Here is a 19,247-nt window from a genome sequence, read left to right on the forward strand (position 1 = left end):
TTTCTCTCACAGTTGCACTTCCCTATAATCTTTTATTGACAGTAAAAAGGTAAGCATTTTGAATAGAATATTACTAAAAAGTGACTGGTTGCGGATGTTACTTATAATTTCTTGATACACTGTCACGGTATCTAAAGCGGTCATAATGGCCAATAATAATAATGTGCAATTCACTTACTGCGTGTTGTTGTGGCCCCACTCGGAATTAGGTGGAATAGGTTCGCAATTATCGGGAACGACACGAAACCTTCAGTATTCTATGGACAAGGTGTGATCACATGCATAGCGCACAAAGTTCAATTTCAGCATGGCTACCATCATGAATGAAATACGTCCACAGGCAGATCAACTGCGAAACAAAAGCAGGACACGATCAGATAATATCCATAAGACATTCCGTCGGAAAAATCCGACAGTCATCAAATATTTTTCACCGTTTTCTCCTGATTCAAAACGTTTGGATCTGACCAAAAATCCATTAACGCTTGACAACACTGTGCCTTAACTCAATGTTTATTTACAAACTTTAAGAGCGATAGAAGTGTCAAAGGCACGAAACGAGGCGCGCCAAAATAGTTTGCACTGCGCCTACAGTGCCAAGGGTGGTGACAGGGGGAATGGTTGGGAAAATTTTACGACCAATGCTAGTCATCCACAGATGTCTGTGCGCCTGGTACCGACCAATGACTAAGATAGTTATATTTTACACACAAAAGTAAAAACGGTTCTCTAAAAGTGCAATATATGTATCAAAAATTGTGAAAGTAAGGGAAAGCTATTTTAATGCAGTTCTAATGGAAGGAACTGAAGAAAATGGCATTTGGGGCGTATATTAATTATGAATGACAATGTAGCATTATGTTGTAAGAAACTTGCAGTCGATGGTTGCAGTCTTGGACTGCAAGTTTTTTTACAACGTGTCAAATTAGCTATGTGTTGGCCACATCAATCTTTACCACGGATAAAGTGTAACGTTTATAAATACACTTACATTCATTATTAAATGATTTAATCACTACCTGCACTGCATATTGTTGTGACTGTAGCAGCGTGACACCTATCTGACGATTGTGTTACTCCAGAGCGCAGCATCTGCCGTCCTAATAATTATTTTTCTCTCCCAATTGCGAATTACACTTTCCCTAGAACTCCTTAAACTTCTCGGTGGTGCAAGGGATGACCTCGATGGGCCAGAAATGGCTTTATCATCACTCATTATTTTGAAATACCTTTGCGCAGTTCCCAAACAGCAGCTACTGTTAGAGAGCTAGGATTAGCAGCTATGGAAGAGAGAAGACAGTCGGCATGAAACGTTCCGAATACTGTTGACACTACAAGGAGAATAAGCCACCTTATATCCTCAACCAAACTGAACCATTTGACAAAAATGAAGGATTCGTTCCGTATTGTACCTGTCGTGAAATGGATAAAATTGGGTAGCTTTATGTTGTTTTATATTTGGCCATACGTTTCTTTAAAATGTTACAGGGCGCACCTGTAAATGTTCTAGGGCGCACCGATACGCCCCGGCCACACTTTGAGAACCACCGGTCTAGATTCTCTAGTGATAACAACAAACCATGGCATTTTGTTGTGCCTATCACACCCCCTTTTATACACTTAAAAATCCACGGTGATGGCACATAATCATTCCAATGCAGCTATTTTTTGTGGTAGGTGTCTGCCAGATGGGAGGAGACAGTCCTTTGTATTATTCTTGTATGTAATACTGAACAGCACGTTAGTCGGATAGTATAGTACCGTACTCGAATGCGCCCAATCACGCATGACGAAACGTTCTACAGATGTTATGGATTTGCTTTATTTTTTGTGTGTCTGTGTCCATCTGCGTGTTGCAGATCGCTCCAATAAACACGACCCACTCCTCTCCCTCGTGGCTCCACTGCGCTTTATACCTTGAACGGTATCTAGAAGATGATCCACAATGCAGTACATGTGTGATAGGGTCCAGGGATGGATTCACCAGCGAGAGGACGGGGGGGGGGGGGGTGTTTATGGCAGCCATCCATGACACTCGTACAGATATAGACACTTTGAAAAAAAAGAGCAAATGCATTGCATTTGTAAAGTATTTGGTTATGTGTGACTAGCCGTAATCGAGAATAGTGCTACACCATCCGACTAATGTGCTGTTCTGTACCGTACACAAGAATAATATTCGCAAAATACTGTCTCCATCATTCCGATGGACGTCAATCACACAAAATAGTGGAATTAGGACGATTATGTGCCTCCATCACTGATCATTAACAGTATAAAAGGAGGCATGATAGGCACAGCTAGATGCCATGGTTTGTTGTTGTTACCGGAGAATCTAGACATTATTGATACGAAATATCGGTAATATGACTTGCTTCGTAGATGTAACTCTCGTTAGCTGAATGAATTTGAATGTGCTTATATCCCCTACAGAATGGTTTTGCGAAGAGTCTTTCGCTATTTGCGGAGGCGCAGCACCGTCGAATATAACGTACAAGCTGTTGAAATCGAGGCTGTGCGGCTGGTAATAGACATGCATAGTCTCTATATATGTGTGTGTGTATAGATTTCAGCAGTGGCCGGCTGCCAGGGCTCGAACGGGTAAGTTCCTAACTGTTCGTCTGTAAATCACGTTTCAGCGAGTGCGCACTCTGTAGATATGGGAAGGGAACTTCTCACAGTCCAGTATGCTAAGTGCAGTAGAAAAACTGACATATGACGTATTATTTAATACTAGGACAAAATAATACCCGAAATCTACAGTTTCTAGATTTCCTCACATGTTTGTGGTGGAAGATGTAAACAAAAGTAGAGAAGCTCTTGTGATAAGCGAGCAAAGCATGTACTTATGGGAAAGAAAAAAATATAAATATCAGAGCAACAGAAGAAATCAACTCTGTTTATATGTCAACACCCTGTGCAGAACCCTACATGGTAGAGTCGAAGTCAGATGTATATGTAGAACTGTGCCAGACTTTACATCAAGTGCGTTGGTACATGAGTCTGCAGACAAGCACTGCGATGTGCCCTAGAAGAACACTGATTTCCTTCCAGACTACGAGTTTCCAATCTGCATCACGCACTGAGTCTCTTCCATGAGGCGAGTATTACTATATTCTTCGTAATCTTCCTATCCAAAATGCATGCACGTAGATCATCGGAAATATATACTGGTGGGTATGCCTGAAATATGACCATATACGTAGAGAAAAGTATCAAAAATATGAAAAAATCTGGTAAAATTGGTAAAAATAGAGGAGAACTTGGTATAATTAAGACGAATTAATGGGAAATGTGTAAAATTGACTGACACACGACGAAATACGATAAATCACGAAGGAAACTTAGAAAATAATTTAATTTGATTGAAAATAGATAAAATTAGAGAAAAAGTAGCACAAAGTGGGTGGAACTGATGTGGGTTGGGAGTACTTGGTCACTCAAGACGAGAAAAGCCTAAAAATTATGCTCTGGCTGCATTCACTTTTAACCCCCCCCCCCCCCCCCCCCCCTGTGCAAACTACATTCGTAGCACATACTCCAACAAACACATTCTCCAACAGAGGCGCCGTATTAAAGCAGGCAAAACATAGCCATCCCGGTACATAACTATGTTCTCACACATATCATTGAAGGTATATATATTATCGCAGAAGAAACCGAGTAGCGCAGGTGCCGTAGCAGCCGGCACGGCGTGTTCGGCCAGAGAGCTGGCTGGCCTCTGTAAAAAAAACTGAGTGAAAAGATGAACAAACGAACTTCAATGGATGTCATGAGACGTCCGCAACGACCAAACCCAAATATCACAAAAAAATAATGTGGCTGTTGTAGTGGTTAATTAAAAAGAGAAGAAAAAATAAGAGAGAAGAAAAGAGGTTGAAAATGTGGAAGAAATCGTGAATCAAAAAAAGGGGTTTTAAAATCGTAAATGACCGTGAAAAAAAAGGGAAAGAATGAAAAGCAAATCGGACTTCGTATTACAGAAAAGCTATTGTTGGGATGGTCCCTGTGGCGTTTTTGAGCAAAAGTTAAACCAATTCCCACTACAAAAAGTATTGAAAAAGAACAGAGAATAACAAAATGTAACTGACAGGGGGAAACGATGTAGATAAGAATTCATCCTTTACCAGTTAAACTTGTCTTCTTTCGTGCGGCGCCCATGTCTTCAAAAATCTCTTTCATTTCAGCGTGAAAAGTCTGCTCCGAAATCTTGGAATCGTCCAGGAATCACTAATTTATACCAATTAAAATCATCTTGATACTGTATGCAATTTAATTTACTTTGCTACTTCCATCCTCCGAATTTCTTAACAACTTCCACAATATGTCTACACATTAAAATCAGATCAAGACTAGCTAATAAGTTTTTTTTTTACGTTTTCATCAGATCACGTGTGCCTTCAGCTTCGGCTATCAAGAGACAAATTAAGAAACGAATAGAAAAAGAGTTAGTAGTTTCTCTGCCGTCGAGCGCTCATACCGTTGCGACGGGATATTTTTTATCCAAGGGAACGAGTGTAGCGCGGCGAAATTCAAAGTCCCGCTACATCGCCCCCTCGACTGTCACGCTAAAACGTTTAGCGTGGCAGGCTAGCAAACAATAGAATAGATATACCTAAATGTCTATTATACATATTTTCATAGGAAGCGCCACGTGCATACTTAGGGGATTATCTTTGTCAATACTTACTTTCTAAATCTATATACTACATACAATTGTTACAGTTTTGATCCTTTTTACACAATTAATATATATTTACATACAGTTTGTTTGAATAAGCTGCTCACCAGCGCAGTTAATGTTGTGTGCTCCCAGCGTTGGTTTCCCAATGCATCTCTGGCAGCACGTAGTCTTTGCGCACGCGCTGTAGCATCACTGAATTTCGCGTGCGGCAGTTTCAAAATCGTTGTGTTATGACAGTCTTCAACAGTATTCACTCTCACATAGTATTCATTACAAGTTGTTATTCCAGCATAAATGGCGTGTTAAGTCCGGTGACACCATAAGATTGAGCGTGTGCGTGATCTGAAGCAATGTCTATGTCTTCTGTTACGACACAACACTCCAGGTCCTTGTGCGTTTTCATGACTATTGTTCCCGGGGCATATATGGTCGATGCAGTTTTTAGCCTCCACATCGCCTACGACAGGTGCTGAGTTTATTGTCTCCTAAGCATCTGAAGGCCGGCCAGGAACAACGGCGTCGATGTTCGCAAAGGTAGGTGTATCATCACGTTGTTTACACTCGCCAACAAACGTTCAATTGCAGTGTGAAAATCCTCATTATCGTCGAAGTAAATTGCAGTTTATATCGATTTACAAACAGTTATTTGGTTTATGCACCATAAGTTTCACAAATAACACAAAGTTCGTCGTTTATAACGTTCACAGTTTAACACAGTTTGCAACACTTTTTTGCCATATTTACATTTTAACAAAGTTCACTTTGTCCAAGCATGTTTACATCGTTAATTCTGAAAGCTTACATTTCGTGGTCACATTTCAAAATATGTTGACAATATGCAAAGTTTCAATACATTTACAAATACGTATAAATTTACAAGAATCTGCATGTGAAATATTTACATTAAAAAATTATACTAAGTCCCATTGGCTTTCTTTTATTGGGGTATTAATTTTTTTTAAATTCAGGTTTGGGCGTGCCAAGGGATATCAGACTTAACATTTAAGACACGGGCTTTCCTTGATTTATTATTTATCTCTTTCTTTTGATTCCATATCTTGGCTAGTGGTTGACCAGACTTGTAATGCCATACTCAGTTTTCTTCATGTCTTTTTATTCATACATGAAAGTTTACTGTCACACAATATATTCTTACATTCCATAAACAAACAATACCCAGCTGCAGGAGGTGGTAGGATAATGGAGAAAGAAAGAAAGATAGACTGGAAGGAACTATTCACTACCTAAAAACTACGAAATCCTACAGCTAATACATAAAAAGAGAACACAGTACATTATAACGTTTGCAGTACCTTCAAGGGGTGTGTGAAAGGAGGTGCTTACAATTTACCAAATCATGGGTAAATGTGTCATTACGTCAAGTCTGTGTAGTGTAACATCATGGCAGAGTCTCTGTTTGTGTTCTGACTGTCCATATGACTAAGTGTATTATACATTAACAAATCCTTGCATGAGTAAATCACATAGCTGCTCAGTACTTCCTCGATATCTCGACTTCTTGTGGATACCGTCTAAACAAATGGAAAATATATCTCACAGAGATTTTCTCTCTCATAATGTGTATCATATAACAACATATCAAATTCCCTCTCAAGAGTTGAACCATGAACTTTCTTCTACTTTAATAAAGCTTAAACATAATGTATGTCGTGTATATATCTCATTTCTTTCTATAAATCATAGTATTATAATTGACAGTAAAATGTCTCTTTCTCAGTGTCCGTTGCTCGACGTTGGTTGCACGGGTGGTCACTGCTCCTTTGCACTTACCTTGCAATACCGGAAAAGTCTAATGTTGTCTTCAAAGTAGAGTTAATTTTGTCATCTGTTCGCTCAAGTGGAGGTGTTGTACGAGTCGCAAAAACAGCCTTAATAACTCTCCTATCTTTTGCTTCCTCAGGGTTTCTGTTGTGTGTAAGTATAATAAAGGCTAACATGGCACTAAATTTCACTTAAGTAAAAAAAAAAAAAATTATACAAATGTATTCACATGAGGGCTGTGTAAAAACTATATTTCAACTTAAGTTCCTTAAAATATCATTCTCCTGTCTTAATACGAACTATAAATGTTTTCTTCCACACAATGGCTTGACAAAACTTAACGAAAGGTTACTAAGTTACACTTCTGAAATAAATTAAAGCTTATGTGTTTCCGAGTCACATTCTTATTACACTTCTTTCCACAGCTGTAATCATCGTTATGTTCACTCTGCTTTTCTTGCATTCGTTCATTTACAAGGGCACTGAAAATAGATTCACATTTAACGTCTTGTACTCACGTGTTCTAACTCATCACAAATGTTTTCTTTCAAACTGAAGTTCTTATGTAATCTTAAAGATGTAGACTGTTTACTCACTTCTCCATGTAGCACAATATTACCAAAACATTCTCACTCTTTCCTTACTCACATAATCATCATAATATAACATATTCCTCATCAAACATTAATATATCACATACGTGGGGCCATTTGGCACTTCCATTCTCATAAAACTCCAATAATATTTTCCTCAAATAATCACTTGTCTCCATCAACTACTTCACCGTGACTTACCTTCTTATATTAACTTAAATATTAACTCATTCATACTGATCATTCATTCCTACATCCTCATTCATTCTGCTACATACCTCTGTCATTACTAATCTCAATAGCTATTATCTCCTGTCATTAGAGTGTCTTGAAATAACTAAGTAATTGTTGATTCACCTTATAATTTACAATTAACAACAAATGTAACCTGTGTAGATCTCATTCCTACATGAATATCTTTTCTCATTCAGTAAGTGTACTCACCTGGGTTTACATTCTCTTCATAATTATGTATACAAGTGTAACTGCAGTATATAATTTCCATAAATGAATGTTTGTGTTCTTAGGCTGTATAACTTAATGTTCGTGTATTCAATACAAATATTTATGATCTCGTTTTCACAGCAACTTGCTCATGTTGAAATTAGTTGTCATTATATTATGTTGTTTTAGTGCACAAAGGGTTTCAAATGTGTGTGGGGATGCAGCCCCCTCGGCTTGTGAGGTAACGGGTATTCTAGGGAGTAACAACCTGGATGAGGTATTCTTGCTATTCTGAAAGGACCTGAATATAATATCTGCCATTTTCTGTTCAGTTGTTTTAATTTTGTAGACTTGGGATGTGAATGCAAAAGAACAGGGTCATCAACCCGATGGGTTTGTTAATTGCTGTTCTGCTGTCATTTTCTCGTCGTACCTGAGGAAACAAACCGTCTCAGCCTTTGCGCTCTTACAACACCTCACGACCGAAGCACGAGCGCTTAGCTCGGTCGTCGACTGTTTTCCGACGTCTGCTGTGTTTGGCCGGGTTCATTGACCAGCTCCACTATGTTTACATTCCGGCCGGTTGGCGCCCACGGGTCAGCTGATGGCGCGCCGCAATTGTTATTGCTACTTCGTGGCGGGGAGTGCATCACTGTACTGGGAAACGGCGGCGGATTCCGTGGAGGGTTATGATTTGTCATGCGTGAATGTTGTGTGTTCCACATATTCTGTCGGTGATTGTTGGGACTGATATTGTTTTGGTGGTAATGATGTCTGTTATATGTCATGTTCCTGTCAAAGTAGCCCGGGTTGTACCGGTTATTCTCACGTCTCCTATTGTTGTTGTTGTTGTACTGTCTGTAATTTTCATTTTGCTTGTAGTTACCATTTTGATATGGGTGATAATTATTGCTGTTATTATTATTATTCCACGAATTTCTGCGGTTGTTCCTACTGTCATACACGTTTCCATTTGAATATGTTTCGCGCGCAGGCATCGTATTGTGTCGCGGCGCGGACGGATGGTTCCACCAACCACCGTCACTACGATTCCTTTGGTGTGGGTGCGGATTTTGGTTAGTAATATGAGTAAAATTTGAATGGCATGAATCGCCTCTGTAAACTACGTCCATTTGATCTAAGAAGTTTAAAAAACTCTTAATGTTATTCTCCGGTACTCCTGTTAATCTGTCTCGGTATGGAAAGGGTAAGTGGCTCTTTAAAGTGTCAATTATCGCTGGCGAGTCGGCTGGTTTGGACCAGTACAGTGTCTTGTCTAGGTACCTCTCAAAGTAATGTCTTAATGTCTCTTTTTTAGGGTCATAGGTCTCGGGGTTGCACACTTCTCTCCTTAGCCTCTGTTGCTCATTCTCGGATCAGAATTCGTCCAAGAAGGCTTGTTCGATGTGTTCAAACGTAAGACACCGCCGTTTCATAGCGGCACCCCCACTTAGCTGCTCGTCCTCTCATGAGATTGGTGACGTATCTGATTTTATCGACTTCTGACCAACTACGTGGAAAGACACCGTCAAATGATCTAATAAACACAATAGGGTGGACTTTGTGCTTGTCCTCACTGGGAAATGTCTGGAAATGCCCATGTCTTATGAACGTGTAATTGGCCATGCCGGTTGGCGTAGCTGTATTGACGTAGTTTGTGTCACTTGCTACTCTAGGTGTCGTATCGTAATATTGCTCGTTTGGTGGAAAAGAAGGCGGCACGTTGTAATTTTGATTGGAAATAGGTGATTCCACAATAGGTGTTCTGTCTGTGTCATTAGCCATGGTTTTAGCTGTTTTGTCGTTCCCTGACGATGCGTTTGCACCAATCACCAAACACGGCACAACATTGTCCCGTAATTTTGTCACTTCGTCTTCTATGTGTTTTGTCTCGTCTTTAACATGTGTCTTTGCTTTTGAAAAACCACTCCTGGATATTGAAATAAGAACACCGTGAATTCATTGTCCCAGGAAGGGGAAACTTTATTGACACATTCCTGGGGTCAGATACATCACATGATCACACCGACAGAACCACAGGCACATAGACACAGGCAACAGAGCATGCACAATGTCGGCACTAGTACAGTGTATATCCACCTTTCGCAGCAATGCAGGCTGCTATTCTCCCATGGAGACGATCGTAGAGATGCTGGATGTAGTCCTGTGGAACGGCTTGCCATGCCATTTCCACCTGGCGCCTCAGTTGGACCAGCGTTCGTGCTGGACGTGCAGACCGCGTGAGACGACGCTTCATCCAGTCCCAAACATGCTCAATGGGGGACAGATCCGGAGATCTTGCTGGCCAGGGTAGTTGACTTACACCTTCTAGAGCACGTTGGGTGGCACGGGATACATGCGGACGTGCATTGTCCTGTTGGAACAGCAAGTTCCCTTGCCGGTCTAGGAATGGTAGAACGATGGGTTCGATGACGGTTTGGATGTACCGTGCACTATTCAGTGTCCCCTCGACGATCACCAGTGGTGTACGGCCAGTGTAGGAGATCGCTCCCCACACCATGATGCCGGGTGTTGGCCCTGTGTGCCTCGGTCGTATGCAGTCCTGATTGTGGCGCTCACCTGCACGGCGCCAAACACGCATACGACCATCATTGGCACCAAGGCAGAAGCGACTCTCATCGCTGAAGACGACACGTCTCCATTCGTCCCTCCATTCACGCCTGTCGCGACACCACTGGAGGCGGGCTGCACGATGTTGGGGCGTGAGCGGAAGACGGCCTAACGGTGTGCGGGACCGTAGCCCAGCTTCATGGAGACGGTTGCAAATGGTCCTCGCCGATACCCCAGGAGCAACAGTGTCCCTAATTTGCTGGGAAGTGGCGGTGCGGTCCCCTACGGCACTGCGTAGGATCCTACGGTCTTGGCGTGCATCCGTGCGTCGCTGCAGTCCGGTCCCAGGTCGACGGGCACGTGCACCTTCCGCCGACCACTGACGACAACATCGATGTACTGTGGAGACCTCACGCCCCACGTGTTGAGCAATTCGGCGGTACGTCCACCCGGCCTCCCGCATGCCCACTATACGCCCTCGCTCAAAGTCCGTCAACTGCACATACGGTTCACGTCCACGCTGTCGCGGCATGCTACCAGTGTTAAAGACTGCTATGGAGCTCCGTATGCCACGGCAAACTGGCTGACACTGACGGCGGCGGTGCACAAATGCTGCGCAGCTAGCGCCATTCGACAGCCAACACCGCGGTTCTTGGTGTGTCCGCTGTGCCGTGTGTGTGATCATTGCTTGTACAGCCCTCTCGCAGTGTCCGGAGCAAGTATGGTGGGTCTGACACACCGGTGTCAAAGTGTTCTTATTTCCATTTCCAGGAGTGTATATCCTGTGTAATTGTTTCAAGTTTTTTGTCCAGATAGTCGTCACACAATTTACATTCGTGTACAATTCTTTCGGCCATGTTGGTGTCGTTGTTTAGTGACTCGAAGTCCGCTCGATCTTCTAATTTTTCTATCTTTTCTTTGAGGTGGGTTTGTTCAAGAACTACCATTGTGAGCTGTTGGGTAATATTTCCCACTTCTTCAATCAACTTTTCTTGGGTGGAGCTAGCTGAAGTGTGGGCCTGAGCTAACTCTTCCACACGAGTGTTCACTTCCTGCTGCACATTAACTATTTGAGTTAACTGATTCTCACATCGGGTGATATTGTTTTTTGTTTCATGTGTGAATGTAACCAAAGTTTCTTCCAGTTTAGTGACTCGATCGGACAATGTCTCAAATCGCTGGCTGAGCTGTTGAGTGGTGGTATTTAATTCTGTCATCTGTTTTGTCGTCCGTTCAAAATTTTCGGTCATAGTATGGTTTAATATGTCAATTTTCTGACTAACGTCTCGTTTCATGTCTGCAAATAGCTCTAGTAGTCGGTCCAGTATGTCAGTTTCCTGTGTCCGATTTGTGTCACATTGCTGAATTTGTCTCATATTCGGTTCTGACATTGATGTTAACAATGGCGCTGACGGTCAAGTCTCACGTCCATTCCACATTTCGTCATTTAAAGTCGCCATCTGTGTATTATCACAAATGTTGCGAGTTTGAGGCAAAATCATTGCATTGATCTTTGAACTCGTCCAGGAGGGAAACGCGGACTTTCTTGTTGGTTGAACGATGAATCTAGCTCACTTAACTCATCTGCAGAAACTATCTCTACCTTACCGCGTTCCATTATAATAGGATGTATAATCGTAAGTCAAAAATGGAATAATATAAGTCTGATTAATAAAGATTTGACTCAAATTTAGGTTGAAATATTTTCTCGTCAATGTAAATGATTGCTCTATTGCAAACAATGGTTGAGAAATATGCAGCAGGGCGGACAAAATTTTTCGTAACAAATGACTGTTTGGCGGTCAAATTCACGATCTTCATATGCAGCTACAACAATACTATAACTACCACAAACTACAATAGAGAGAGATAATTTTGGAAACATCTAGAAGAAAACTACAGGATGTGTGGGAAGGGAAAAAAGGATTCTGCAGTTGGCTATTGAATGCTTGAATGAAACATAATTGTGTGACTCACCATTAAATTTTCTGTCCTGCAGCGGCTGGTCAATCACTTCCGCGTAAATCGTATTCGTCAAAATATGGATTTTCTTAATACGTCTCCATCGGATAGTCACCAAGGGGTCTCAAAATAAGTTTTGCATCAATATATGCCCATGTAAAGAAAAACAGATTGAATTAGTTACAAAAATTCATTACAATATTCATGCATGATCATTTTCTTAGGTACAATAAAGTTGGTGTTTTAGTTACCCTTTAATTTCAGGATTTATGGATATTCTCTGTTGGGAAAAAATTTGCTCAAAAACGACACACCCGAAAATTGCGTCCTGTCACGGTCGCAAGATGTAGTGGTTAATAAAAAAGAGCAGAAAAAGTAAGAGAGAAGAAAAGAGGTTGAAAATGTGGAAGAAATCGTGAATAAAAAAAAGGGGTTTTAAAATCGTAAATGACCGTGACGAAAAAGGGAAAGAATGAAAAGCAAATCGGACTTCGTATTACAGAAAAGCTATTGTTGGGGTGGTCCCTGTGGCGTTTTTGAGCAAAAGTTAAACCAATTCCCACTACAAAAAGTATTGAAAAAGAACAGAGAATAACAAAATGTAACTGACAGGGGGAAATGACGTAGATAAGAGTTCATCCTTTACCAGGTAAACTTGTTTTTTTTCGTGCGGTGCCCAGGTCTTCAAAAATCTCTTTCATTTCTGCGTGAAACGTCTGCTCCGAAATCTTGCAATCGTCCAGGAATCACTAATTTATACCAATTAAAATCATCTTGATACTGTATGCAACTTAATTTACTTTGCTACTTCCATCCTCCGAATTTCTTAACATCTTCCACAATATGTCTACACATTAAAATCAGATCAAGACTAGCTCATAAGCTTTTTTTTTTTTTACGTCTTCATCGAATCACGTCTGCCTTCAGCTTCGGCTATCAAGAGACAAATTAAGAAACGAATAGAAAACAAAAAAGGAGTTATAATTTTAGTAGTTTCTCTGCCATAGAGCGCTCATACCGCTGCGACGGGATATTTTTTATCTGAGGGAACGAGTGTAGCGCGGCGAAATTCAAAGTTCCGCTACACTGTGATACTAGAGTGTTGCATGGAGGGTCATGAGTTCAAAACTCACCTGAACTGAAAAATTTTAATTTCTATATTCGGTTAGAGTACATTCTAGAAGTATCCACAATTGGCAAGAATCATTTTAGTGGAATGTTCTGTAGCTGTATATATACCGTATGTGTTCTGGCCAGAAGCAGTTCGCTCCGCGCTCTTGTATGTGCAAGTGCTGAAGAAACCTTCGTTAAGTGAAGGTAGTGTTCGTCATTCATCTACTTACATCTTCTTCTACGTGACAATATTACCGAATTACAGCTGGTTCTAACAAACAATGTTATTCCTTAAGTATTAGGGAGAAGAATCACACTTAAGCAATTCTCTAGAGTTGATGGTGTTGAGACAGCAACCAGCCACAAATTTATTTTCAGTTCCTTAAGTCACATCCAATGAAAATCTATAACGCAACCATCTGTGTGGCGTGCTTGTAATTATGTATTATTTACATATTAGGACAATTAATCTGTAAAAAACATTATCATGAAAGCATGAACCGTCTGAAGATGAATCATAACGATTCGAAACCAGTAACGGTGCCCTTTTAATAAAGGAACTGAAACTAAATTTGTGGCTGGTTGCTGTCTAAACACCATCAACATTTGTCTTCAAATAACAGCCACGGTCTCCAGCCATGTCATCATATGACAAAATTACATTCTCTAGAGTGTTCTGTAGGATAGTGGACCGATGCCACATTTTTGGCCGTAAATCGTGTTATGACGAAATTTCTATACATTTCTACACATGAGCAAAACCACCTAACATCAGACCAGGACATTTTTGTGCAAGAGGAATGCTACCAGAGCTGTGGTGATGCTACTGCAAACAGCAATAAGACTGTTACACCTCGCCGGCGGCGTGGCCGAGAGGTTCTAGGAGCTACAGTCTGGAACCGCGCGACCACTACGGTCGCAGGTTCAAATCCTGCCTCGGGCATGGATGTGTGTGATGACCTTAGGTTAGTCAGGTTTAAGTAGTTCTAAGTTCTAGGGGACTGATGACATCAGAAGTTAATTCCCATAGCGCTCAGAGCCATTTGAACCATTTTATTACACTTCTTTTGGCTACTGATTGTGGTGCTTATTCCCTCGTTAGAAGCTGCTGCTTCTTAGAATGAATTTTCATGGAGCAGGTTGTGGGTGGCACCTTATTGTATCAGCTATCGAATGTATTCATATCTATTTTTCGTTGTTCTATTTTCAAGTGAGACATAACTACATCTGTCAGATCGATATTACTACCGCTAATGACTGACATGGGACGTGTGATGGAGGGTATGTATGTATCCGACGTGAAAAGGCGTATAAGATCCATTAATTTCCTAAGAGACAGAACGACAGTCTCCGAATTTCATTATAGGTAGTTTATAAGCAGGTAGAGTGGTGCCTTTACACTGATAATGACGTCCTAGGACACCAAAATATTGTAGAAGGAACTCGTTTTATCGTTTTAAGGTTTGTCATAGTAGTTAATGGGGTAGGATATTCACGGGGATGGATGTCTAACGTTGGGCAAATTTTTAGTTAATTAGAGTATTAAAAGCATTGCGTACCACACGACTAATACTTTAGAAACGGAATGGCGTTAACAATATAGCATTTTCCGGTGCAGAACCGTGTAATCATCAGCGTATGTGTATGCTGTATGAGCATTACTCTTTTGCCGGTACCTTCCTGATACTGATTCCAGGTAACGAAATAATATTTAAGAATTGATAGCACGTTTAGCTTATGTGAAATGTGTCAAACAGCATCCGTCTGGAGGTTTGACATGGACAAACAACACATTTGTTCTTAACTGTCTTATATCAGCGCAACAATCTCACTTTGACTGTTCACCGATAAGAGGTGCTACTCTCCTTAACAAGGATGTATCTGGAGAGATCTTGTGGTTTTGGATGGGTGCTGTGGGTACGATTGTACTGCAGGGTGGATAGGCCATGGAATGTGTTGGTAAGATCTGTCAGTCTCTGACTTTATGCTACGAATGTGAGAATACTGTACGACACCAGTCAACAAAGGGAAAGATGGCCAGCCATAATCGCAAATTCTGGACTATGATCAGAGCACTGGAAATATGTAGATAACGTAATTGCATCGGTAGAGGACGCTATCTGATATACTTTGGCGTATATGGTTGAACTGAAATACTGCACAGTCACCTCGCTGCATTTGCAATCTAGTATATTTGAGGAGCAAAGTAGTGGAGCGATAATTTAGCCTTGATACAAAAATTGGAAAGCATTCTACTGTGTTATTCACTGGCATTCAAATTACGGAACAATGGGTGTACTGTCCTGGACACTCGTCTATCTGAATTTGCAGTCTAGCATATGGTATTTGCAGAGGAGTGGTGGGGTGGTTTAGAGTGGTGCACAAATCGGGAAGCATCCTGCTATTTCAGTGGCTGGCACTGAAATTACGGAATAACCGTGGACCATGTGATTAAATGTAGAGGTTGTTTGGAAGTGTTCCTCAATGCTGCAGACCTGTCCTATTTCCATATGCTGCGATACCCTCCACATGTCTTTCTTTTCCACCATAGCATAGCGGCTCAGCTTTTATTCCTACTACCTCACACGTGTAATGAACGGCACCTTCTGTCTATGGTCAACACGGGAACAATAATCATGTATATGACTGCCAAATAAGGAAACAATGTTCTTTGAAATAGAACACCAAGATAATTGCTGCCCCGTCACTGTGGAAGGTGAGATTAACTACCTACAGATAGCTGTAGGAAACGCTCTACAATGCCGAAAACTCTTCCTGTTTCCATATGTTGCGATGTCTTCCACATTTTGTCAATGAAAAACATGGCATTTGTGTTTCATTTTTACTGATGTGTGTGTTATGGGAGCAGCATAGTTTACACCATGCCATGTTCAGCTTTCTGTGAGAGCTAAAGGATCGAAACGTGTTAATATTGGTATAGCAGCTGACACAGATCTCTAAGTCATGGTGGAAAAACAAAGTGTATGGAGCTTTACAAAACTGTAGTCGTACATTGCTTGGATCTGTTAGAGCCGAAAATAGAATGCATTAAACTGCTTATGGAGGACCAATCCAGGGACGCTCTTTTGTCATAAATTGTCTGCTCGATATGGTCTTCCTCTAGTATAGTCAATGAAACTTCTTGCAGTCCTGTGTAAGCGAATTCGAGCACGTGCCATGTGGTCCAGTGGGGCAATATGTGTACACGTAATATGCTCGTTGTCAATACGTAGATGGTATTTTTATTTTATTTTATTTTATTTTTGGATCAGAGGAGAGAGATACGGTAGAATCTTATAGTAGGCTGTATTGCAAGGCAAGCTCTCGTGATCTGTTTCGTAAACACAGGTTTGATATAGAATCACACTGGTAACACAGGACTTGCCATAGTGTACAAAACCGCAATGTCCTCTTGAATTATAGGATATTGTTGTCAAACGTAAAATGATGGCTTTTTACAATACGTTAGCCAATGGCGTGAAAATTCGTATTCTCTTAAGTTATTTCATATGTCTGAAATATCTGCAGTACACATGTGCACGACAGTTTATTTACAGACACTGATTTTTAGCATGAGAGACGTTCTCATCTCATGTAATTTGTCCATCAAGTTGAAAGTATTTGCTTAACACAGATTTTTTTTCTTTTTGGAGTTTACATTCTAAGTTTATATTTATTCCAATGGTGGTTTCGAAATAATGATGACGTCCTGCGGTATTCGGCAGTTTTCGCAGTACATTAGTCGAAGTTATGTATTCCGTGGCGATGCACTTCATTGAATGTCGCAAAATAATGAGATGCTAATTGTATTCAGAACTCAAATTTGAAAAAATACCAATTTTGCTCATAAAACTAAAAGAAAATGCATTGCGCCGCTTTTCGTGGAAAGAGTACATTATATATAATCGCAATTGTGATTTCATTTTTAAAGAATGCTTAATTGTAAGAGATGTGCTGACATTAAGTTAAAGCAGCTGCTGCCCTTCTGCAATCTCCTGGGGTTTGTTTTCGTGGCTGTAGTGTTTCCGGTCCATTTTCACTACCATTTCGATGTGTAATTAGGTGATGTATTTTCCTTATGGTGTTATTGGCGTAGATTACCTGGGCTGCAAGGTGATCGTCGATCAGGCGTCTGTAGCGCAATCTGACGTCCAATAGCGATAGATACAGTCCTCAGATGTGTGCTTACATATAATATACAGTAGGCCCCTACTTACTAAACTCCTCTCTGTTCAACACCAGCATCTCGCCAGTGGAATATATTTCCTGCCAAGAAAAAGAAAATTAAATATAGATAGCACCTTACACCCCTGCCTTTTTCCCACCAGTTTGTAAGATTAGGGTAGAGTTTTAGTGCGTCTACCACTAGTTTCGAGTGGTATTGTGAAATTTTTTCCCACCAGGATAACACCTGTTGTAAAGCACCACCAACTTTTGAACTGTATTGCGATTTTATTGAGACGTTGTGTAGCGCTATGCATATACTTGTGTAGTTAGTACTGAGCTTTATGAATAGTTACATAATCAGGACCGATCTTTACTTCAGTTTCCCAACCAAAATAAAAAAGTACACTAGCCTAGCGCTCCTCTCCTGCATCTGGGCAGTTTCCATGTGCTGAGGGTGCACTGGGCCTTTCAGTCTAAAAGACCAAAGTTTTAGTCTCGGAAAGGGCACTGCCATTTTTAATTTCCTGTCAATTGCAGAGAGGGGTTGGGATAAAATTGTGGGATGTCAGCACAGCCCTGGGACGTAGAAATTCCCACCAGAATTGGAAATTCCCACGAATAGGGTAGATTGGGGGAGGGTCAGGGTCAGGGAGGATTCAGGCTGCGGTTAGCCACTTCCAGGGTGAGAAGAATCCATGACGTCATCTTGCGATGGGTATCGGTGTGGTTTGGAGGGGGGGAATTAATTGATCAATTTAATTAATTTACATATCAATTTCATATCAAAATGGGGGTCACAGCCACATTACCCTACTACTATCAAGGCAGACGACCTTTTTCCCGAACTACGGATATTCTTTGGAGAGCCAGCCATAACATAACTCCTTCATCTGGAGTGCAAGATATAGGAAACAAGCCGAGTTCACTCAAACGTCACGATGAATGTAATAATTCCAGTTCAAAGAAAGTAGAAGCTGACAGATGTAAATATTACTGTATTATCAGTTTAATAAATATTTGATATACAATACCATCGCGATTTGTTTACAGAAGAATGGAAATACTGGAAGAAGCTCATCTCGGGGAAGATCAGTTTAGCTTCTGGAGGAATGTAGGAATGTGTGAGACAGTACTGGACCAACAATTATCTTACAGGCAGGTTAAGGAACGGTAGACCTGCGTTTATACTTTTATAGATTGGTGAACGATTTTGGTAACGCTGACAGGAATACTCTCATGAAATGCTGAAGGTATCAGTGGTAGAGAGCGAAAAGCTGCATATAAATTGTTCAGAAACCAGACATTAGATTTAAAGGTCGGGTGGCATGAAATGGAATCAATGGTTGAGAAATTAGTGAGACAGAACTGTAGCCTGCCCCTCATGCTATTCAATCTGTTCATTGAGCAAACAGTAAAGGGCACCAAAGAGAAATTTAGAGTAGCAATTAAAGTCCAGGGAGAAGAAATAAAAACTTTGAGGTTTGCCGGTGATGATCTAATTCTGTCAGAGACAGCAAAAGAACTGGAAGAGCGGTTGAACGGAATGGACAGTGTCGCGAAAGGAGGTCTTGAGATGAATATCAATAAGAGCAAAACAAGGATAATAGAATTTAATCTAAGTAAGCTAGGCGGCGCTGAGAGAATTAGATTAGGTAACTTGAAAGTTACAGCAATAGAAGAGCTTTACTATTTTTGCAGTAAATTAACCGACAATGGCCGAAGTAGACACAATGTAAAATGTAAACTGACAGTGGCAAGAAATGCATTTCTGAAGAAGACAAATTTGTTAACATCCAAAATGTTTGCTGACGTTAGGTATTTCTGTGGAGTGTAAGCATGTATGCAACTGAAACTTGGAAGATAAACATTTTAGGCAAGAAGAGAGTAGAAACTTTCTAAGTGTGGCATTACAGAGGAATTCTGAATATTAG

General features: G+C 40.8%; 1 protein-coding gene across 1 annotated transcript in view; it reads left to right on the forward strand.

Moving 5' to 3' along the window:
* The window catches only part of LOC124622584 (neuropeptides capa receptor-like), a 1,063,621-nt gene that overhangs the window by 532,864 nt on the left and 511,510 nt on the right, over window positions 1–19,247 (forward strand). The gene's annotated exons all lie outside the window — the stretch shown is intronic.

The sequence above is a fragment of the Schistocerca americana genome, chromosome 7 (genome assembly GCF_021461395.2).
Source record: "Schistocerca americana isolate TAMUIC-IGC-003095 chromosome 7, iqSchAmer2.1, whole genome shotgun sequence".
NCBI lineage: Eukaryota > Metazoa > Arthropoda > Insecta > Orthoptera > Acrididae > Schistocerca > Schistocerca americana.